Raw genomic sequence first — 24,180 nt, forward strand, 5'->3', positions numbered from 1 at the left:
ACCAAGCCATTTTCCCCGTCGCCACCATTTTCTCACTGCTGCAGCTGCGTGTTAGACGGCACCGCTGTTGCTGTGTGCGCTATACCTTGTTAATTTCAAGCCAATTTTCGCACAAATCTACAGATAGCTTGGGAGTAGGGAATAGTTGTGATTGCAGTCCTTTTAAGGACTAGGTTACAGCATTTCCTTCGACTTTTATCAGGCAGGTCTGTGCTCTTAAATAGATAGATTGTGGGAGTAAAGACTAATTGTAATTGGAGTCCTTTTCAGGACTAGGTTACATCAGTTCCTATCAGTTTTTGCCAGGCAGGTCTGTGCCAGTGCTGTGCAAGTTTTTTCACAGCATTTGGCTGAATCTAGCAAAGCTAATCCTTTTTGGCCTATTGCAGAGTGTGTTAGTCAGTGGAGTAGCCTATCTGTGTTGCAAGATATACCACCTGTGTATAGAATACCAATTTTTTTACTGCACCTAGTGAAGTAAAATCTTTTGGGCATAGCATCATTCTATTAGTCCATCTATACTGACCTCCATCAGGTTGCAAATTGAATATAATTTTTTTCTGCATCTAGCTCTGAAAAAATATTGGGCTTCTAGCTGTGTGTGGGACTTGTTCTATTAATCCATCTATACAGACCTCCATCAGGTTGCAAACTGAATATATTTTTTTCTGCATCTACCTCTGAAAAAATATTGGGCTTCTAGCTGTGTGTGGGACTTGTTCTATTAATCCATCTATACAGACCTCCATCAGGTTGCAAACTGAATATATTTTTTTCTGCATCTAGCTCTGAAAAAATATTGGGCTTCTAGCTGTGTGTGGGACTTGTTCTATTAATCCATCTATACAGACCTCCATCAGGTTGCAAACTGAATATATCTTTTTCTGCATCTAGCTCTGAAAAAATATTGGGCTTCTAGCTGTGTGTGGGACTTGTTCTATTAATCCATCTATACAGACCTCCATCAGGTTGCAAACTGAATATATTTTTTTCTGCATCTACCTCTGAAAAAATATTGGGCTTCTAGCTGTGTGTGGGACTTTTTCTATTAATCCATCTATACAGACCTCCATCAGGTTGCAAACTGAATATATTTTTTCTGCATCTAGCTCTGAAAAAATATTGGGCTTCTAGCTGTGTGTGGGACTAGTTCTATTAATCCATCTATACAGGCCTCCATCAGGTTGCAAACTGAATATATTTTTTTCTGCATCTAGCTCTGAAAAAATATTGGGCTTCTAGCTGTGTGTGGGACTTGTTTTATTAATCCATCTATACAGACCTCCATCAGGTTGCAAACTGAATATATTTTTTTCTGCATCTACCTCTGAAAAAATATTGGGCTTCTAGCTGTGTGTGGGACTTGTTCTATTTATCCATCTATACAGACCTCCATCAGGTTGCAAACTGAATATATTTTTTTCTGCATCTAGCTCTGAAAAAATATTGGGCTTCAAGCTGTGTGTGGGACTTGTTCTATTAATCCATCTATACAGACCTCCATCAGGTTGCAAATTGAATATATTTTTTTTCTGCATCTACCTCTGAAAAAATATTGGGCTTCTAGCTGTGTGTGGGACTTGTTGTATTAGTCCATCTATACTGACCTCCATCAGGTTGCAAACTGAATATATTTTTTTCTGCATCTTCCTCTGAAAAAATATTGGGCTTCTAGCTGTGTGTGGGACTTGTTCTATTAATCCATCTATACAGACCTCCATCAGGTTGCAAACTGAATATAGTTTTTTCTGCATCTACCTCTGAAAAAATATTGGGCTTCTAGCTGTGTGTGGGACTTGTTCTATTAATCCATCTATACAGACCTCCATCAGGTTGCAAACTGAATATATTTTTTTCTGCATCTAGCTCTGAAAAAATATTGGGCTTCTAGCTGTGTGTGGGACTTGTTCTATTAATCCATCTATACAGACCTCCATCAGGTTGCAAACTGAATATATTTTTTTCTGCATCTAGCTCTGAAAAAATATTGGGCTTCTAGCTGTGTGTGGGACTTGTTCTATTAATCCATCTATACAGACCTCCATCAGGTTGCAAACTGAATATATTTTTTTCTGCATCTACCTCTGAAAAAATATTGGGCTTCTAGCTGTGTGTGGGACTTGTTCTATTTATCCATCTATACAGACCTCCATCAGGTTGCAAACTGAATATATTTTTTTCTGCATCTAGCTCTGAAAAAATATTGGGCTTCAAGCTGTGTGTGGGACTTGTTCTATTAATCCATCTATACAGACCTCCATCAGGTTGCAAATTGAATATATTTTTTTTCTGCATCTACCTCTGAAAAAATATTGGGCTTCTAGCTGTGTGTGGGACTTGTTGTATTAGTCCATCTATACTGACCTCCATCAGGTTGCAAACTGAATATATTTTTTTCTGCATCTTCCTCTGAAAAAATATTGGGCTTCTAGCTGTGTGTGGGACTTGTTCTATTAATCCATCTATACAGACCTCCATCAGGTTGCAAACTGAATATATTTTTTTCTGCATCTACCTCTGAAAAGATATTGGGCTTCTAGCTGTGTGTGGGACTTGTTCTATTAATCCATCTATACAGACCTCCATCAGGTTGCAAACTGAATATATTTTTTTCTGCATCTACCTCTGAAAAAATATTGGGCTTCTAGCTGTGTGTGGGACTTGTTCTATTAATCCATCTATACAGACCTCCATCACGTTGCAAACTGAATATATTTTTTTCTGCATCTACCTCTGAAAAAATATTGGGCTTCTAGCTGTGTGTGGGACTTGTTCTATTAATCCATCTATACAGACCTCCATCAGGTTGCAAACTGAACATATTTTTTTCTGCATCTACCTCTGAAAAAATATTGGGCTTCTAGCTGTGTGTGGGACTTGTTCTATTAATCCATCTATACAGACCTCCATCAGGTTGCAAACTGAATATATTTTTTTCCGCATCTACCTCTGAAAAAATATTGGGCTTCTAGCTGTGTGTGGGACTTGTTGTATTAGTCCATCTATACTGACCTCCATCAGGTTGCAAACTGAATATATTTTTTTCTGCATCTACCTCTGAAAAAATATTGGGCTTCTAGCTGTGTGTGGGACTTTTTCTATTAATCCATCTATACAGACCTCCATCAGGTTGCAAATTGAATATAATTTTTTTCTGCATCTAACCCAGCCAATAGTTTTGGCCTAATACCACAGTTTGGCCACTCAGCTCTGCTCGGTTCCCATCCATTGTTTTTTTGTGCAAACAACTCCAGAGTTGTCAATTAGTTAACCACCAAAATGAGTGGAAAAAGGCCTGCTGCTGGTGGAAAGGGGAATAGGCGTGTTGGGAAGGGGAAAAAAGGTTGTGTCCGTGGGGTAGGTGTTAAAGCAACAGTAACATCTGCAGAAGAAAGACCATCTTCCAGCCAAACTAAAATGTCTACTTCTTTTAGCGGACAATGTGATAAGATCCCTTTCTTACGGCCACGCCAATCGCTACAAATTCCAGATGAGGCACAAAAACAGCAGGTGCTTCAACGGATATCAAGTGCTCCTTTAAGTGGGCTCTCCTCCACATCAACTTCAACATCACAAATACTCCAGTCCTCAAAGGTGTCACCCCAATCGCACTTGCTTCCTCACAGCTCCCAAATCTCCAGCTGCCCGTCTGAGTATGAGGTAGAACAGATGGTTGAGTCTGCAGAGCTGTTTACTCATACTATAGCCTGGGAATCAGAGGTCGACTCCAGAGCTTCTGTGAATCCAGACGAGGAAATGATCTGCACTGATGCCCAGAATCTTTATGAGTCGGATCCAGGACCAGACGCAGAAGGTTCTGACCATAATGTAGACCCTCATTCCCAAACTGTAACTCCTGTTGGTGGAGACAATGAGGAAGACGATGATAAGACTCAAATACCTGATTGGAGCGACAACTTTAGTTTTTTGTCAGGGCAGGAACAGGTTGGCTCTGAGGACGACAGGTGTGATAACGCACAGGGTGATGATGATGAGGTTGGAGATCCCACTTACTGTCAACCCACAGTCAGCCAAGAGATGAGGTCAGCAGAGGAGGTGGAGGAAGATGCTAGTGACGACGAGGTCAGGTTGCGCCTTCCTGGACAGAGACGTAGTACTGGAAGCACGTCAACAACTGCATCCTCAAACACAACTCTGCCTCTCACCAAAAGTCGTGGTGGCTCTTCAGGTCGCATGGGTGCTAAGCCTTGCATAGCCTGGGCATTTTTTCAGATCGATAAAGATGACCCAACTCTTGTTATCTGTAACATTTGTCAGCAAAAGCTAAGTAGAGGCCAAAAAATACATAGTTTGAGTACTTCATGCATGAACCGGCACATGGACATGAAGCATAAGTTGCAGTGGGAAGCTCAGTGTGCTACAATGCGGCCTAGCCGGCCGGGCCAACCACCGTCTGCCATATCTTGTGCATCCGCGGCCTCTTCATCCTCTGTGACTGGGGGGACAGCAGTCACACCTGTTTTGGGGCGCAGACCTGCCACCTCTTTACCCGCAACAGCCAGCGTGATTGGCAGGTCATCATTTTCTTTGGAGGTGGTAACACCAGCTGGTGTTGAGCGCTGTCCGACATCGATAGCACCACCTTTGGATCAAGGCAACCTAACATGTCCACCTGCATATTCCTCACAGACCGGCAGTTTGCCGGGGACACCCTTATCAACCCCGTCTAAGCACAATAGCCAGCCCTCGGTCCCTCAGATGTGGACAAGTAAAAGACCATTTCCTCCTAGCCATGAGAAAGCTAAGAGGTTGAATTTCACCATCTGCAAGCTCTTGGCTACAGAAATGCTGCCTTTGCGCCTGGTGGACACAGAGGATTTTCGAGACCTTATGTCCGTCGCAGTGCCCCAGTACCAGATGCCCAGTCGGCACTACTTCTCAAAGAAAGGTGTGCCTGCGCTCCACCAGCATGTCGCACACAACATCACCGCTTCTTTGAGAAACTCTGTGTGTGACAGGGTGCATTTCACCACAGACACTTGGACGAGTAGGCATGGACAGGGGCGTTACATGTCGCTGACTGGGCACTGGGTAACTATGGTGACAGCAGGACAAGGGGCTGCTGTCCAAGTCTTGCCGTCCCCACGAGTTGTGCGTCAATCCTCTTTATGTCAAAGTTCCTCCACTGCTTCTGCCTCCTCAACCTCCTCTCGGTCTTCCACCTGCACCCAAAGCCTGTCTGGTCATGCCACAAGCTTTCTAACTGCGCAGAAGGGATCCTGCACACCTCCTTACTATGCTGGCAGTAGGGCTCAACGTCATCAGGCGGTTTTTACATTGAAATGTCTGGGAAATGTGAGTCACACAGCTGAGGAGTTGTGGTCAGCTCTGAAGAACCATTTTCATGAATGGTTGTCTCCACTGGACCTGAAACCAGGGAAGGCCGTGTGCGACAATGCTGCAAACCTGGGTGCGGCCCTTCGCCGGGGCAATGTCACACACGTGCCTTGTATGGCTCACGTGTTGAACCTGGTTGTCCAGCAATTTTTAGCCCACTATCCCAGACTAGATGGCCTTCTGCAGAGGGCACGGTCCCTCTGTGCTCACTTCCGCCGTTCGCATCCCGCAGCTCAGCGACTTACATCTCTACAGAAGTCGTTGGGCCTGCCACTTCACCGGCTAAAATGCGATGTGCCTACCCGGTGGAATTCAACTCTGCACATGTTGCAGCGACTGTGGCAGCACCGACAAGCCCTGGTGCAATACGTTCTGACGTATAGCCTGGGCCAATGAGATTCAGAGGTGGGGCAAATCACGCTGGAGGAGTGGTCTCAGATCAGGAACCTATGCACCCTTCTGCACAGTTTTGAAATGGCGACGAAGATGTTTAGTGCTGACGATGCCATTATCAGCATGACTATTCCGGTGATTTACATGCTGGAGCACATGTTAAACAGAATTCGGAGTCAGGTGGTGGCACAAGAGGAGGTGGAGGAAGTAGAGGAGGAGGAGTTGTATGCGGAAGGGCTAACATCTGCAAGGTCCAGACGGTCGGCAGCACCAAGGCGGCAGGCATGTGAGGGTGGGGGAGATGGTTTTACCAGGGCGCATGGTAGCAGCCAAACTAGTGAGGAAGGTGCAGGAGCCCAGGAAGAAGTGGAGGACGAACTGATGGAAGACTCATCAGATGAGGGAGACCTTGATCACATTTCTGTTGTGTGAGGTTGGGGGGAGAGGACAGAGGAAGGAAGCATGATTGTTACCTCGCCACCAACACAACAGGGACTTGGTGCTCCTGGATGCGCAACACACATGAGTGCCTTCTTGCTGCACTACCTGCAACATGACCCTCGAATTGTGAGAATTAGAAATAATCCTGACTACTGGGTTGCCACACTGTTAGATCCCCGGTACAAAAGTAAATTTGCAGAAATTATTCCTGCCATAGAAAGGGATACACGCATGCGGGAGTATCAGCAGAGACTGTTGCAGAATCTTACATGTGCTTTTCCACAAAATACCAGTGGTGCACGTAGTGAATCTCACAGTTCCAACTTGCCAACCGTGGGACCGTCAAGTGTTCAGCACTCAAACCGTAACAGAACCACAGTATCTGCTGGTAACATCAATTTTGCGGAATCATTTCACCACTTTTTTAGCCCATCCTTTGCAAGGCCACAGGAGACAAGAAGTCTGACACATAGTCAACGCCTAGAGACGATGGTACAGGAGTATCTCCAAGTAAACATTGAAGCCACGACTGTGTCACTGGACCCTTGCTCTTTTTGGGCTTCCAATCTGGATAAATGGCCGGAGCTAGCCACTTACGCCTTGGAGATCTTGTCATGCCCCGCAGCCAGCGTTCTGTCTGAACGTGTGTTCAGCGCTGCTGGTGGTGTGCTGACAGATAAGCGCACGCGGCTCTCCACTGATAATGTAGACAGACTCACGTTCATAAAGATGAACAAATCATGGATCCGAAACGACTTTTCTACCCCTGTGTCATCCTGGGGAGAGTAAAAGCTTGATGATTGGTTAAAATCACCCTACCAACCGTTTTAAGCTTTCAAATTACTAATCATGTTTATCTGTATCTTGGCTGGAAAATAATTTGGGCTTTGTAGCAGTGTGCAGCACTGATTCTATTAGGCCATCTATAATAAGCTCCACCAGATTTAAAATTACTAATCATGTTTATCTGTATCTTGACTGGAAAATAATTTGGGCTTTGTAGCAGTGTGCAGCACTGATCCTATTAGGCCATCTATACTAAAGCTTCACCAGATTTAAAATTAATAATAATTTTTAGCTGCATCTAGCCCGGAAAATAATTTTGGGGCTCCGAGATGCGCAAGACACATAAGTGCCTTCTTGCTGCACTACCTGCAGCATGACCCTCATATTGTCAGAATTCGAAGTAATCATGACTACTGGGTTGCCACACTCTTAGATCCCCCAAACTTTTCGATCAACCTTTTCATTTTAATAAAGACCAAAAAAATGGTCATTTTTGAAATTATAAGCATTAGCAGGTTGTTAGAAACTGAAATCAAACAGTTTTCAACTCAAAACTTTATTCTAGGTGATGTTACATTTTCACATAGGACCCCATGTTCGAAAGGAGCTTCTGAACTCTCTCGTCCATTGAATTTGTCAGGTTTTGGATGGTTTCTGCTTCAATTGTTTTGCATGAGGACAGAATACCCTCCCAGAGCTGTTGCTTAGATGTGAACTGCCTCCCGCCATCATAGACACTCCTTTTAATTATGCTCCAAAGGTTCTGAATGGGGTAGAGGTCAGGGGAGCATGGGGGTCACACCATAAGTTTGTCCCCTTTTATGCCCATATCAGCCAGAGATGCAGATGTTTTATGTGCAGCATGAGATGGTGCATTATCATGCAGAAAAATGATCTTGCTGTGAAATACACGGTTCTTCTTCTTGAACCATGGCAGGAAGTGCTGTTTGAGAAAATCCACATACATTATGGAGTTCATCTTTAGCGCCTTCAGGGATCCTAAAGGGGCCGACAATCTCTCTCCCCATGATTCCAGCCCAAAACATTACTCCACCTCCTCCTTGCTGGCTCTGTAGCCGTGTATGCGTGGGGTGTCCATCAACCAGCCATCCTCCACTCCATCCATCTGGACCATCGAGCGCTGCACGGCACTCATCCGTGAACAAAACAGTTTTGAAATCAGTCTTCATGTAATGTTTGGCCCACTGGAGCCGTTTCTGCTTGTGTGAAGTGGATAGAGGAGGTCGACAGGATGGCGTATGCACAGCTGCAAACCTCTGAAGGACCCTGCATCTTGTTGTTCGGGGGACGTTGGAGGCACAAGCAGCTTCAAAAACTTGTCTGCTGCTATGACAAGGCTTTTTTGCCGCTGCTCTTTCAACCTGACGTAATTGCCTGTAGGAAACAGTCCTCAATTTGCCCTTATCAGCACGCACACGTGTGTACTGTGAATCAGCTACATACTTCTTGATTGCCAAGACACTTCATCCTGATCATCGCACAATGTTGATTGTAGTCATGCCTTGACCTAAACACTCCACAATTTGTTGCTTGTCAGCAGCCGACACATCCTTTTTCTTTCCCATTTTGGCAGAAAATGTAGGCTGCTTAATAATGTGAGACAGCCTTCTTAAGTAGTCTTGCCTTTCATTGGACACACCTGCCAAACTAATTAGCACAGGTGTCTGCAATTGCTTACAGTGATATAAAGAGCCCTGACACACATCACCATCAATGAGTTTAACTGACAAACAAACAAATTCTTCCCTTATCACTCTTAAACACTTTTTGCATAATAATTTGGAACACAGTGTACATGTGCTTTTCCACAAAACACCAGTGGTTCACGTAGTGAATCTTACAGTTCTAACTTGCCAACCATGGTCTGTATGGAGTTGTTCAATAAAGGGCCCAAAATTAAGATAACATAGATGGGAGAGGTCTCTATGAATAGGAATTCCTAAGTATTTGATACCCTGTGAGGGCCAGGCAAAGGGAAAGTTGGACTGGATGGAATCCTATATGGATTTGGGGAGGGAGACATCGAGGGCCTCAGACTTCGCTGCATTGATTTTAAAATTTGACCATGTAACAAAGTGATCTATTTCAGCCATAACAGCATGGATGGATATATGTGATTGAGTGATATATACTAGGACATCATCAGCAAATAGAGAGCACTTGTACTCGGTGCCTCCCACCTCAATCCACCTAATATTGGGGTTATGGCGAATTGATGAGAGCAGGTGCTCCGTCACTAGGATGTATAAGAGGGGGACAGAGAACATCCCTGCCTTGTCCCATTGGTGATTGTGAAAGGTGATGAAAATGTTCTGCCGCGCCCCCTGGGCCTTGGGACACCCGGAGCCGGACCCTTTTTGGTGGATGCTGGTGGTTGTAGTCTCCGTGGCGGCGACCCGGTTCCGTGGCTCAGGGCGGTCAAACCAGTGGCGGAACTATTTATGTGGTTTTGATGTTTAAATGTCCGACTACGCCACCCGTGGATTGCGGTCAGAGTGAACCGCCGCTCCAGGGCAGACCGCTGAGGCTGGTGTTGTGGGTGCAGCAGAGCGTAGCATAACTCCCCACGGGAGGAGTATAGCCTCAGGGCAGTGTATGCGGAGGATGGGGGTGATGGTGCAGGGAAGCAGCAGTAATGACACGGAGTCAGTGATGCAGTCCAGGGCCTTTACTCACAGTTCTTATTATCCAGACCACGTCTGCAGATAACGGCTGCCCACGTCGTACTGTGCTCACCAGGTGAGGGGCTCAGACAACTCCCAGATAACTTTGGAGTGCTTCACAGGACCCCCTTTGTGTGTCCTTTGTCTGGCCTTTCTTACCAACCCTTCTGTCCGGCTGCCTCGGGCCTCCTCTTGGTAAACTTGGCGCCAGTTTCCCTGACCCTACGTGGTGCCTTCCTAGCGGGTGTAGCGAGGGGCTGTGCCACATAAAATGTCACAGCCTCCTGTTTCTAGCTGAGGGTCGTTTCCTGCCTCCACTAGTTTCGGGGACCGGTCTCCCCCTTTGGCCTGACCCCTCCACGCAGGTGGATTCGGGCGTGCGGTGGCGACTCGCCCGTCCGCACCCCTGAGATCCCTTCGTTCCTCGTTCCTGGAGCCTTCTCCGCTCCTCTTCCTTCCTTCTCCCTCTTCCAGGCCTGGGCCTCTGTTACTAGGCCCGCCTCCGGAGCAGAGCTCATGCAGAGCCCCTGCTCCCTGCCACTTCTGCTCAGACTTCTCTGCACTGAACTAAGATGGTGCCCACCTTTTATACTCCCTTCTCAATGCACCCAGGAACTGCTTCCTCCTTGCTCCTGCACTACAGGGTTCCCCTTCCTCAGTGTTCCCTCCCCCCACTCCAGCCAGGGACAGGGACTGTCGTGCCCATCTCAGGGGCATATTGGTCGCCCTGCCCCACGGCAATGTGGTGTAATGCATGCAGGTGTCGGGTCCTGATCCACACTACATCCTTACCTGAGAGTGAGATATCACACCTCTGGGTGAGGTGCAATACCTCTGTAGCAACCGAGCCCTCAGGGTGCTACAGTTCCATTTATTTTCAGCCTAGGTGACGTATTGCGATACAGGGCCGTGATTTTGGCTATAAAAGGGTCCCCTAGACCCCTACCCCAAGCTTTTTAAGAGAATCATATATGGCGTGCCAGGAGACTCTATGGAATGCTTTCTCAGCATCCAACGAGAGTATCTAATTACAAATTTTTAACTGCATCTAGCCCAGGAAATACTTTGTGCCTAGTAGCAGGGTCTGCTAGTCAGCGGATTATCCCGGCTGTTAAGCAAGCTACACCACCTGTAGTTTGGACACTTCATTTTTTCAAAGGAAATGCTTCGGGACCACGGGATACTCAGTGAAGAGCATCAGGAGGCACCCCAAGGCATAGGGGCTCGGACTGGCAGTAGGATGCCTTGCGGTGGACAGCCGAGCTCGATCCTTATAAAAGCTTTTTAACTGCAGCAGCTTTAGTGGACGCTACTGGAGCTGGAATTACGCGGCTGCTGGCATGAGACTTGCCCTCCAATAGATCCTTGTAAATGGATTTACAGTGTATTTATTCAAATTAGAGAGACAATTTAAATTAAAAAGCTTAGAGCTGCCTCCACCACAGGGGGGCTCGCTCGACCCACCAGCGGACAGGCACCAGTATTGGGAGAGGGGGGCTGGCCGTCAGGGTTCACCGCGGCTCTGGCACAAACCCGGCGACACGGAGGTGGCACGGGCAGGAGCGGACTGAACGTGTCGGCTTCTCACTTTTTGGATTTTAGAAGGGCATGACATGCCTATATCTGTGTCTCCCCCTCCTTTTACTCCTCCACCTCTTTTCTTTTCGCATGACTATATGTACTTGTCACTTTTCCATGTGTTAGTTGTGTCTTCTGAGCAGTTTGTCAGCTTTTGGACACCTTTGAAGGTGTTTTCTATGTGTTTCTATGTGTTTTTGTTTGCCTGCCATTGGTTTTAACGGTGTTCGAAGGTGTTCGACGAACATTTCGACGAACAGTTCGGCGAACACACGGGTGTTCGACGAACCGAACCGAACTCGAACACTACGGGAGTGGCTCAACACTAATAGGGAGTATACCTCAACAGCAAGTTGGGATCATTGTAAATTCAGCAAATGCAAGACTACAGCATGGGGGGGGGCTAGCTTCAGAAATATGTCGTCTTGGGGGACCTGCAATGCAAACTGCATCCAACGATTACATCCGTGACCACGGTCCCTTAAGAGAAGGAGAGGTGATGGCTACAAGAGCTGGACAGCTATCATGTCAGTATGTTATACATGCGGTGGGAACAAGATATGATCCCCTGGATGTACCCAGGTCTCAACACCTGCTTACAGAAACAATTCAGAACACCATAGCACACGCATCACAGCTTCATGCGGTCCCAACCCTAGCCCTGCCATTTATTTCCACTGGTATCTTTGGATATCCAAAACAGGATGCGGCCAAAATAATAGTCGGGACTATAAAGCAATACATTGCCACGCATCCAACTAAATTGAGAGAGATAAGACTCTTGGCCATCGACAGGGATCTAGTCAATTATGCCACTCAACTAATCAAACCCACGATCAGACCCGATATCTGGTCTCCCCCAGCGTTTCCCTACCTCCGAGATCTCCCATCAATCAGTATTCATGCTGATCTCCCCCCTGATTTCCCTCCACCTCCTCCCCCTCTCACAAAGTTGGAGGAAATGGAGGAAGCGGACCAGAATACCAGCCCATCCAAATATACCCCGTTTACCCCAGCACAGACGGATACTCTGTGTAATCGTCTCCCGGATCCCGAACATTCCCCCATGGCTTTTTACAGGGGCATGGCCGCAAATAGAGAGATATATTCAACAACAAGGCGAGATCTTTTACACCTGCTTCGTGTAAAAGCCGGTGAAGGATATTATCCCATGATAGAGACTGCTATCTCATATAACAGAGCATTAGACTCCAATACGTATGAGAGTGGGGTTGACTTCTGTAACGCCCTTAAGATATTGGCTCAGGATAAGCTGGCTGATCAATCCACAACCCTCACATATGTGACTCAAGAGAAGGGAGAGTCGGCTGAGAAGTTTTATGGGCGCCTTATGCAGGTCTATAAGGACCTTGGGTTCTCCTTACATGCTAAAACTCATTGCCAGCTGTTAGTATCCGCCTTTATCCAGGGGTTACATCCTGAAATCAAGGACGCAATATTGGCTGTACGACCAGATGTTGAGTCAGCCACCCCAGGAGATGCCCTAAAGGTAGCAAAAAGCTTCCAGAAGAGTGTTGAACGGACCGCTTCTGCGGTTAAGCCTAAATCCAAACCTGCTGCAGTGGCAGTTGCGGCACCCGCAGTACCCGCAACACAGTATCCTCCCTTACAGCCCCACTATTACCCCATGACGGTACCTGATCAGCGAGTAATGTATCCCGGGAGAAGACCAGTAATGAATTCCCATCTTCTGTGTTGGAGGTGTGGCCGGGCAGGACACTTCCAAAGGGACTGTCACACCCCTGCTAGCCAGTGCACCACCCAAGCACCCCTATCTAGAAATAGGACGCCCGGCCCATGAGACTCACGAGAAAATGTCCCCCAGGACCGTCCATTCTGAAATGGAGGCCAACCAGAGTCTGCCATTTTGATGCCCGTAACCACCCCCGGGCTCTGTTCATCTATAGTTCTCCCAGTAGGAGGGAATCCGGTGAAGTTTATGGTAGACACTGGGGCCGCCAACTCCATTTTAAAATCCACTGGGTCTCCCAGTCAAATTTTCTAATGACAATCTAATATTGATAGGTGTAGATGGCAGACCTAGCAAACACACTCTCAGTAAACTTATTCGGATTGGCCCATTTACGGAAGTAAAGGCACAATTTTTCATATCCCCGACCGGCCCGGTTAATCTTTTAGGGGCAGACCTCTTGTCTAAATTCCGATCCCGAATTCAATACCAGGATAATGGTCAGATGATCCTTACTTTAAAGGATTTAAGCTCTGATGCACACATAGAGGAGGTTTGCATCTTACGGGCGCTACCCACGGTTATGATTAACATATCAGATACGAGTGGAAATTTCCCAAAAGATCCCAGGTTAGCTCCATACATAGAGGAAATCCCTTCTCATCTGTGATCACAAGGCCCAGATGACATTGGGAGATTGCCGGTAGAACCAATACAGGTGTACCTCAAGCCTGAAGCTCCCTTTCCCAAGGTTCGCCAGTACCCGCTCACACATGCACAAGAACAAGGTCTACACCAGCAATTCCAGACCTTGTTAGAGAAAGAGGCACTAATCCCCTGCGTCTCCCCGTGCAATACGCCATTGTTCCCCGTAAAGAAAAAGTCCCAGCCGGGGCAGCCGCCCGCTTATCGATTGGTGCAGGATTTGAGGGCAGTAAATGCAGCGACAGTCTTGGAAACTTCTGTGGTGCCTAACCCACATACACTTCTCTCACAAATACCATCTACCACAGCTTGGTTCACAGTAATTGATTTAGCAAATGCCTTTTTTAGCATTCCACTACACAAAGACTGTCAGTTTCTGTTTGCATTTACATATCAAGGCAGGCAATTGACTTGGACGGTGATGCCGCAGGGAGCACAGAATAGCTCTAATCAGTTTGCAAAGAACATGTCTAGCTGTCTGCTGCCGTGGCAGCTGGACAACTCTGAGGTAGTACTATTACAATACGGGGATGATCCTCTTTTGTGTGCCCCCACGGAGCAAATGTCAATCAGGGCCAGTGTTAGCCTCCTCAAGCATCTAGCAAAACTGAATTGTCGAGTCTCAGCCTCGAAACTTCAGTTTTGCCTCGGTCAAGTGGTTTTCTTAGGCCACTGCCTTACTCAGGGTGCCAGACATCTCACAGAAGAAAGGAAAACGGTCATCTACCTGCTACCGTTCCCAAAAGATCCCATAGAGCTGAAACGGTTCCTTGGACTATGCACATATTGCAGACAATGGATCCCAGACGCCTCACGCCTGATGCAACACCTATATGATGCACTAAAAGAAGACACTCTAGCTGATGTACACAACAAGGACCACCAAGAACATCTGCAACAAGCCTTTGAGCAACTAAAATCAAGGAAAATGACAGCCCCTGCCCTTGGAAATCCGGACAATGCTCAACCTTTCCATTTGTATGTTTCTGAGATGGGAGGGCATGCAGCCGGGGTACTCACACAGAGACACTGTACAAAGCAGCGTCCAGTCGGTTATTACTCAGCGCATCTGGACCCGGTAGTCAGGGCCTCCCCCAGCTATCTACGAGCGGTTCACGCCACACAGCAGTTACTTGAAAAGACGGCGGACATCATCCTTGGACATGAGACTCACATTTATGCTCCACACGATATTTCGGCTGTTTTGGCTTTACAGCAACCAAAACATCTGTCCACACTAAGACACCTGTGGCTGCAGTGTTCGTTGATTTTGCCAGAAAATGTGAAATTACACCGGTGCACCACCATCAACCCAGCCACCCTGCTACCAGCACCTGAAGGAGAGGGGAAAGAGGCTCCACCGCATGATTGGAACAAATTACTGCGGAGTCAACTCCACTTGTTTTAGTGGGGGAAGTACCCTTGGATGATCCAGAACTTACGTTATATACGGATGGATCCAGATATGCTGATACCTCTGGCTGGTTTCATACTGGATATGCTGTCACAACTGAAGATACATTGGTAGAGGCCGCAGCCTTACCTCCCAGTATGTCAGCACAAGAAGCAGAGCTCAAAGCTCTGATTGCTGCTTGCCAACAGGCCGAAGGAAAACGTGTGAATATATTTACTGACTCAAGATAAGCCTTCGGGATTGCACATGACTTTGGGGAGATCTGGGCAAGCAGAGGCTTTGTCGCGACTACAGGTTCTCCTGTGAAAAATGCTGAAAGCGTCAGACAATTGATGGAAGCGGTACAACTACCAAGACAGTTGGCTGTTGTAAAGGTAAAAGTTCATACTCGACCACATGCCCCTGAAGCAAGAGGTAATGTACTTGCTGATCTCCATGCTAAGCGAGCAGCTCTTCTTCCGACATCCATGTCCATGGCTGTTACGCGGCAGCAGACCAAACAGCTAAATTCCGTGCCAACCCAGGATCAACCTGCAGAAGAGCATCAACCGGTCCCTCCAATCACAAAGCTACGCTCCACATGGCAAAAAGTCTCTAAAGAAGAACATCAGTCATGGAAGGAGGTGGGTGCTAAATTTTTCGATGGGCTATGGAAAAAGGAACAACTATATTGTTTGCCTCGACTCCTATATCCTGCCGTCGCAGCCTGGGCCCATGGACCGGTGCATCGAGGGAAGAATCAAGCTTTGCTACTGGTACAGAAACTCTATTGGGCCCCTGGAATTTCCACCGTGTTGAGAGCACAGAACAAAGGTTGCACAATATGTCAAACCTGCAACCCAGGCAGATTACGGAATGCACCGACAAAACACCTTGCTAAACCAGAGTATCCATTCCAACGATTGCAAGTTGATCACATCACTCTCCCTAAAGCAGGACGATATGAATACTGCTTAGGGGTAGTGGATATGTTTTCCAGCTGGCCAGAAGCATTCGTCGCTCCAAACATGACTGCCAAGACTACCGCCAAGAAGCTGGTCTCTGAAGTTGTTTGCCGGTATGGAGTCCCAGAAGTTATCGAAAGTAATCAAGGACCAGCCTTTTCCTCATGCATATATCAAGAAATACTTACCATGATCAGATCAACAGTGGCGCTGCATGCTCCTTACCATCCACAGTCAAGTGGCAAGGTGGAGAGCTTGAATGGCACACTGAAAAGGCAATTGACCAAAATGATGCAGGAGACTACGGCCCAGTGGCCTGAGCTCCTTCCCATTGCACTATATCACATATGCACCACCCCCATAGGGAAACACAAACTGTTACCCTATGAGATACTATTTGGGTCACAACCAGCTATAGCTCGATTTACTCCACAACAATTATCAGAAGAAACAGATCATGTTGTGCAGTATGTGATTCAGCTTGCCAAAGCCTTAACTAACACCCATGCATTAGTATCATCTTCTATTCCAGATCCAGCTGATGCAGAAGGTTGTCATACCCTCAAACCCGGAGATTATGTGTATGTGAAGAAGCATGTTCGGAAACACAGACTAGAACCATTGTATGACGGACCATACCAAGTGCTTCTTACAACCCCAACAGCAGTAAAACTTGAATGGAAGTCAACATGGATCCATGCTTCACACTGCAAACGTCAACCATCCTGAGATGTTTTATGATAATATATATGGTTAGACTAGTCAATACCTGGACTAGCCTACAACAGAATACTGACCCTTTTAATAATAAGTTCATTACTCACCACCAGATTTTGGTACAAGAATTGAGTCAATTAGAGAACAACCAGATCAGTGACTGTTGGATACGTACTCACTCACCAGTTTCAGCCGCTAGTATGCCTTTTCTGGCGGTCCCAGTCACTCTGGAAGAATTACTAAACTGGCCCAATTGTAGCGACGCCCTTGCTAATAACACTACTAAGTTTAGTAGATTATGGAACACCACTGTAGGTATACCAGTAGTTGGGTGGGTGGATCTCCCCTGGTGGCAAGGAAATCTTCCTGCCACCAGTAAACACCTACAATTTCTTGCCCTTAACGGAAACAAGTGGGTGCCCAGAAACAAGTCTTCCTTGACTAATTTAGGCTTCATACCAACTGAAGGCCTACAACTCAGTTTTAATGCTACCTCTAGTACGGCAGATGCTTTTAAACCGTCATTGTTAGAAAGATACATTCATAATCACTCATGGGTGCATGCAAATCTGTTTATAAAAGGTACCAATGACACATGTTATAAAATATCTGGTAACATCCCTTGCAATGAATTTTCTGAATATAAGCCTAGTGATCCAACATGTGGCAATCCAGATGTTGGTTATTGTAGCCCCCCTGGGACAAATGCATTCATGGTGTATGTTATCAAATAACACCGTTTTTATCGATTTGGTACATAAATTAGTATTAAGCACTCTGCTTTATGGGATCTGCCATCAGCCACATATTGGGTCTGTGGGAATAATGCGTACAAATGGCTCCCAGTCGGAGTAGGGGGGACTTGTACGTTGGCCCGGCAAACTCCAGCCACTTATCTTATTCCCCATAGTAAAGTAGATATGAGAGCCATCCCTCTTCATACCATCTATAAACGTGCTAAGGACAACACCCCACGCCCATCAGGAAGACCTCATTTAGTACAAATGAGTATGCCCAATAAGATAGCCAGTACTGTCTTCCTCTACCCTATGGTAACACAAATGTGGGACAAATTAGTGGAAGTCACTGATTACTTTGATGATCACATTTGGTGTTTATTGGAAGTAATTAATACTACTGTTGCGGTGCAGAATCAACTTATTATAGTAGCTAATCAACATACTTTAGTGCTGGACTATTTGACAGCAGCTCAAGGAGGGATGTGTCAGGTTATAGGCCCAGCCTGTTGTCACTATATTGACCCTGACTCTACCATACGGTTAAAGACTAAAATGGAAGACATTAGAAAACTCAGGGAAGAATATAACAAACATAATGAATTGAACAAAGACAGTTGGTGGTCTGATACGTTTTCCTTTTTAAATCCTGCTAATTGGTTTAAAGGGATTGGTCGATCGATTGCTGGAATATTACAAGGAGTGTTGCATATTGCTGCTTGCATCTTGTTAATATATGTTTTACTAAAACTAGTCTTTTATTGTATCCCAATTAGCATGAGGAAAACCTGCCAATCATCAGAGAAAAAGGAGGACGCTGTCAACCAACATCCAGTGCTACTATACACGGATCTCCCAGATGTAACCAGCATTGAGGACCTGGACGACAAGAGAATGATGACCTTTACCCGCATGCCCCAACCAACCTCACGTCTGAATATCAGAGCTTTATGATTATATCAACGAACAAGGTGGGATGGACATGCCGCTACAGCCTCAATTGGTAACAAGGACACTAATTGAGTGAAGACCGATGTCCCGCAGGCTCAAAGCATGACCCTGGGAAAGCACCTCTATTGTTGATAATAACATAATTTTTAGGGGGGAAATGTAAAGGACTTATTGATATTCATGCTATGGCAACTCAATTTTGTCTGCCTGCTTCAAAATCATGTTATTATACTCTTTGCATAACATACATTCTTTCCTTCTTTCCTCTTGATTCACATGCAACTTTCCCACACTAACCTTTTATCTCAGGAACATTCTATGAGACACCCTGCTCCTGTTATCTAGCTAGTGTGAGCCGGGATGTTTAATCTTGTAACTTTCCATCGTACACTGAACTAACGATAATATGAACATATGTGTATTTCCGTAATAATTGTACTAATATGGGTTCAAGCTTGTAGTATGGCTGTAGGTGATTGGCCATTGATAAACTCAAAACAATATAAAATGCTAAGTAGAAATAATCGGGGTTAGAGATTCTTTGAATTCCCCCCATACAGAGCTTTGCCTCCATCTGGTTTTCTATTGGATTGCGCAATCAACCTTGTAACATAATAATTTGACACTCACTTGGTCAACCGTGAAGGGTCATTGCTGCCCTCCCTCAACACATGCACCCTCCTATATACCCTGGCTGCCTGTCTGCTTATATATTTTGCCTGCCTGACGTTTAATTGAGCACTGTTCCCATCGATTTGGGCAATTTTTGACATTTTGCAGACCGCCTGGGGGGACCGCCAGAAAAATGCTCGAGTTTCGAATAGACTTACATTGGGCTCATTGCTCGGGTCGAGCACCCGAGTATTCCAATGTGCTCAACCCGAGCTTCGAGTACCCGAGCATTTTAGTGCTCGCTCATCACTACTTTTTACTTTTTAATTGTTTTTATTTACACTAGATGCACGATTTGAAGCAGAAATCTCCTCATAACTTGGTCACACAATATAAATCCATGCCAGGTGCATGGATTTATATTGTGTGACCAACTTCTCAATCCCTTTTCCAAGTGATGCTCAAAATCGTTTGGAAAACCGCTTGAAAAAAACGCATGCATAAACGCGTGTAAAAACGCTTGATGTTAGAACCTTGCTCTTAGGTTTTTTCCTTTGCTGGTCACATGACCTTGTTGGCCTATTTAATCCTGCTCCGCCCTTCTGGCTTTGCTGGACTTCATTGTATAACTACTTTCTAGCTAGCCTGTGCTCTGTATCTAACTCTGTTAGTTTGCTTGGTCTACGGACCTCTATGTTCTATATATTTTGTTTGTTCGTCTGTCTGCTACTATTTCTGTTAGGAGGTGTCCCATTTTCCTCCCAGTCCTTAGTACTTGTAGGGATTCCTTCCCCACATCTATAGGTCTCCGTACAGACTAGCTTAGGACTTTAGCAGGTCTGATCGCAGGATCAGGTTCCCTGTTACATCGTAGGGATTCAGCTGAGTTCTATCGTAGGGACAGATCTCCTCTCTTTCCTTAGCTCTGGTAGCAGAACATAACAGTAAGTCCAGCCTGCATATTCTCTAAGGAAAGATTTTTCTGTTCCATCATGGTGTCGGTTCAGGATTTGGCTCATCGCCTGCAGGGACTCTCTCTGGAGGTGGCCGAGCTCCGTCAGCACGTGAGTAACTGTCCTGGAGCACATTTCTTGGAGCCTAAGGTATGTTTGCTGGATTTATTTTTTGGTGAACACCAAGAATTTTTTTCATTTAAAAATGCTTGCTTATTGTATTTTCGTTTGAGACCCAAGTCCTCTGGGGATGAATCCCAGCTCATAGGGTTCATAATGTCACTTTTGCGCAAAGAGCCTCAGGAGTGGGCCTTTTCTTTGCAACCTAGTGATACATGCTTCAGATGAGTGGATAGTTTTTTTTCTGCTTTGGGACTATTATATGATGATCCTGACCGTGTCGCATCAGCTGAGACTGAGTTGAGACGTTTGAAACAGGGATCAGGTAATGTGGAAAAATATTGTACTCATGTCCGTCGATGGTCTACTCAAACAGGGTGGAACGATTCTGCTCTGAAAAGTCTATTTCTTGCTGGGCTCAATGAAAGGGTTAAAGACCTGCTAATTGCTTATCCTACACCTGAAGATTTGCAACAGGCTATGCAATTAGCTATACGGGTGGATAGGAGACTGCGTGCAAGGGTTAATGAGAGCAAATCCTCTGCTATGTCAGTTTCTGGTTATGAGAATGTGTGTACTAACAGTGGTGAACCGATGGAGATTGGATCGGTGGCACCTCGCTCTCAAGAAAAAGACCGTCGATTTTCTGAAGGCTTGTGTTTCTATTGCGGAAAATCTGGTCATTTGATTAAAGGCTGTGAGCTTCGTATGAAGAAAGAAAAAAAAAAAATGGTCAGTCATGCCCGTATTGCCTGTTTAAATTCCAAGGGTGTATTTTTAGCTGCTTCCACGATTGCTCAGGAAAAATTAATGGAATTTCGGGTGTTTGTTGATTGTGGGTCTACTCTGAATGTAATTGATGGGGGATTCTTGGAAAGACTCAATTTAAAACCCGAACCTTTATCATCCCCCATTGCTGTGGTTTCTGTGGATGGTTCCCCTTTGAAAAATATTACTCTCAAGGTCTGTGAATTTCCTCTCACTATTAATGGTGTTCACCATGAGAAATTGGATTTGGTAGTTTTGAATAACTTGCCTTCTCCAGTAATATTGGGATTGCCCTGGTTAAAATTTCACAATCCTGTACTGGATTGGTCTACCAGTGAAATTAAATCCTGGAGCCATAAATGTTATGACAAGTGTTGTAACGGGCGTATTGCTGCTGTAGATAGGGGGGAATTGCCTGTTCCTATTCAGGATTTTTGGAGAGTTTTTTCTGAGAAGGAATCGCAGGTTTTGCCTCCCCATAGAGACTATGATTGTTCTATTGAATTTGTCCCTGGAGCGACTCTTCCTAAAAGTCGTTTATTTAACCTTACTATTCCTGAGAGGAAGGCTTTGGAGGAATACATACAGACAAGCTTGGCCGCCGGTCACATTAGGCCCTCTAAGTCTCCTGTGGCGGTTGGATTTTTTTTTGTAAAAAAAAAGGACGGCGGTTTACGTCCTTGTCTGGATTTTCGTGAGATTAACAAAATTACTGTACGCAATCCTTACCCACTGCCATTGATTCCTGATCTGTTTAACCAGTTAATGGGGGCCAAGTGGTTCTCTAAAATTGACCTTAAGGGGGCATACAATCTGTTGCGCATGAACGAGGGTCACGAATGGAAGACTGCTTTTAACACTCCTGTGGGTCATTTTGAGAACCTGGTTATGCCTTTTGGTCTTACTAATGCTCCTGCATTTTTTCAGAATCTTATTAATGACATCCTTAGACCTTTGATCGGCAAAAATGTGGTTGTGTATTTGGATGACATTTTGATTTATTCGCCGGATCTGGAGTCTCATTGGCGGAGCGTACGTGAGGTATTACAGTTATTAATGGACAATTCGCTTTTTGCTAAGCTGGAGAAATGTGAGTTCGCTGTACAGAGAATTAGTTTTTTGGGTTACATTATCTCCAGCGAAGGTTTTGAGATGGACCCGGTTAAAGTTCAAGCTGTACAGGAATGGCCTAGGCCTATTGGTTTGAAATCGATACAGAGGTTTTTGGGTTTCGCCAATTATTACAGAAAATTCATAAAAAATTTTTCTAGTATTGTCAAACCTCTGACCGATCTCACCAGGAAAGGTGCTGATGCGGTTCAGTGGTCTTCTGAGGCCATTGAAGCTTTTGTGTATCTCAAGGAGAGGTTCACCTCTGCTCCCATCCTTATGCAGCCTGATGTGACTAAGCCGTTTTTGGTTGAGGTTGATGCTTCCTCTGTGGGGGTTGGCGCAGTATTGTCTCAGGATAACGGGGATGGATTACATCCCTGTGCCTTTTTTTCAAAAAATTTTTCGGAGACTGAACTGAATTATGATATTGGTAATCGGGAATTATTGGCTATTAAACTCGCATTTGAACACTGGCGCCACTTCTTGGAAGGTGCGGAATTTCCCGTTCAGGTTCTTACGGATCATAAAAATCTGATATATCTTGATGCTGCCAAGCGCCTGAATGCCCGTCAGGCTAGGTGGGCACTGTTTTTCTCGCGGTTTAATTTCTCCGTTACTTACATCCCTGGTACTAAGAATGTTAAGGCGGATGCCTTGTCTCGCAGTTTTTCTCCCATAGTCGGTGCTGAGAAAGAGGAGAACATTTTACAAGAAGGTGTTGTGATAGCTGCTTTGGACTCCGTTTTGGAAGATGAGATTCTTAAAGCACAGGAGAATGCCCCATCTAACACTCCTCATGGGAAGTTGTTTGTGCCTGGGACCTTTAGGAGAGATTTGTTTGTTGAGTGTCACGAATCTCGGTTGGCAGGTCATCCCGGAATCTCTGAGACCAAGAGACTGGTGGGTCGCAGTTTTTGGTGGCCTGGATGGCAGAAGGAAGTCATTAAGTGGGTGCGTCAATGTACTATATGTGCTAGATCTAAGTCCTCACATACTCCTGCTGCGGGGTTGCTTTGTCCTTTGGAGGTTCCCAGTGCTCCTTGGACACATTTGGCTATGGACTTTATAACTGACCTTCCCCCCTCTGAGGGTTTTACTGTCATCTGGGTGGTCGTGGACCGTTTTAGCAAGATGTGTCACTTGGTTCCCTTCGTCAAACTGCCCTGCGCTAAAACTCTCGCTAAGGCCTTTGTCAAGGAAATTGTCAGACTTCATGGCGTTCCTACTGACATTGTTTCTGATAGGGGTCCTCAGTTCGTGGCTCGTTTTTGGCGTGCCTTTTGTGACAGGTTGGGAGTTCATTTGTCGTTCTCGTCCGGATATCATCCTGAATCTAATGGCCAGACAGAAAGGAAAAACCAGGATGTTGAGCAGTTCTTGCGTTGTTTTGTGGCAGACAATCAAGAGGGGTGGTCTGCGTTTCTGCCACTTGCTGAATTTGCTCTGAACAATCATACATCTTATTCTGCTGGTTGTTCGCCTTTTTTTTGTTGTTCTCGGAGACATCCGTCGTTTGGGTCGTTCTCCAAGTTGGGATCTGCCGTGCCTGAGGAGGAGAATTTTTCCGGTGATTTGGAGAGAGTTTGGACGGATGTGCGTGGTAATCTTCAGGAGGCCAACAGAAAATCTAAAGACTACTTTGATAGGAAACGACAGGAGGTTTTGTTCGCTGTTGGTGACATGGTCTGGTTGTCCTCTAGGAATCTGCGGTTGAGGATTCCTTCTAAGAAATTGGGTCCCAAGTTTGTAGGGCCCTTTAAGGTGCTTCAGGTTGTCAACCAATCTGCTGTTAGGTTGGAGGTTCCTACCTCCTGGAGAATTAATCCGGTATTTCATGTCTCTCTGTTAAAAAAAGCTGTTGTGTCGGATGGTGACGCCTCTGCCTCTGTTCCTCCGGTGGTGGAGGACGGGGAATATGAAATTTCTCGCATCCTTAACTCTAGACGGTATAGAGGTAGTTTGCAGTATCTTGTGGCCTGGAAAGGTTTCGGACCCGAGGATAACTCTTGGGTGAGGTCAGATGATGTTTCCGCGTCCAGACTTATCAGAGCGTTTCACAGGAGATTTCCTGATAAGCCTGGTCCTAGGGGATCCGGAGGATCCTCTTAGAAGGGGGGGTACTGTTAGAACCTTGCTCTTAGGTTTTTTCCTTTGCTGGTCACATGACCTTGTTGGCCTATTTAATCCTGCTCCGC

Source organism: Phyllobates terribilis, unplaced genomic scaffold (assembly GCF_046119375.1).
Source record: "Phyllobates terribilis strain yellow unplaced genomic scaffold, ASM4611937v1 Scaffold_11__3_contigs__length_659146591, whole genome shotgun sequence".
NCBI classification, from domain to species: Eukaryota; Metazoa; Chordata; class Amphibia; order Anura; family Dendrobatidae; genus Phyllobates; species Phyllobates terribilis.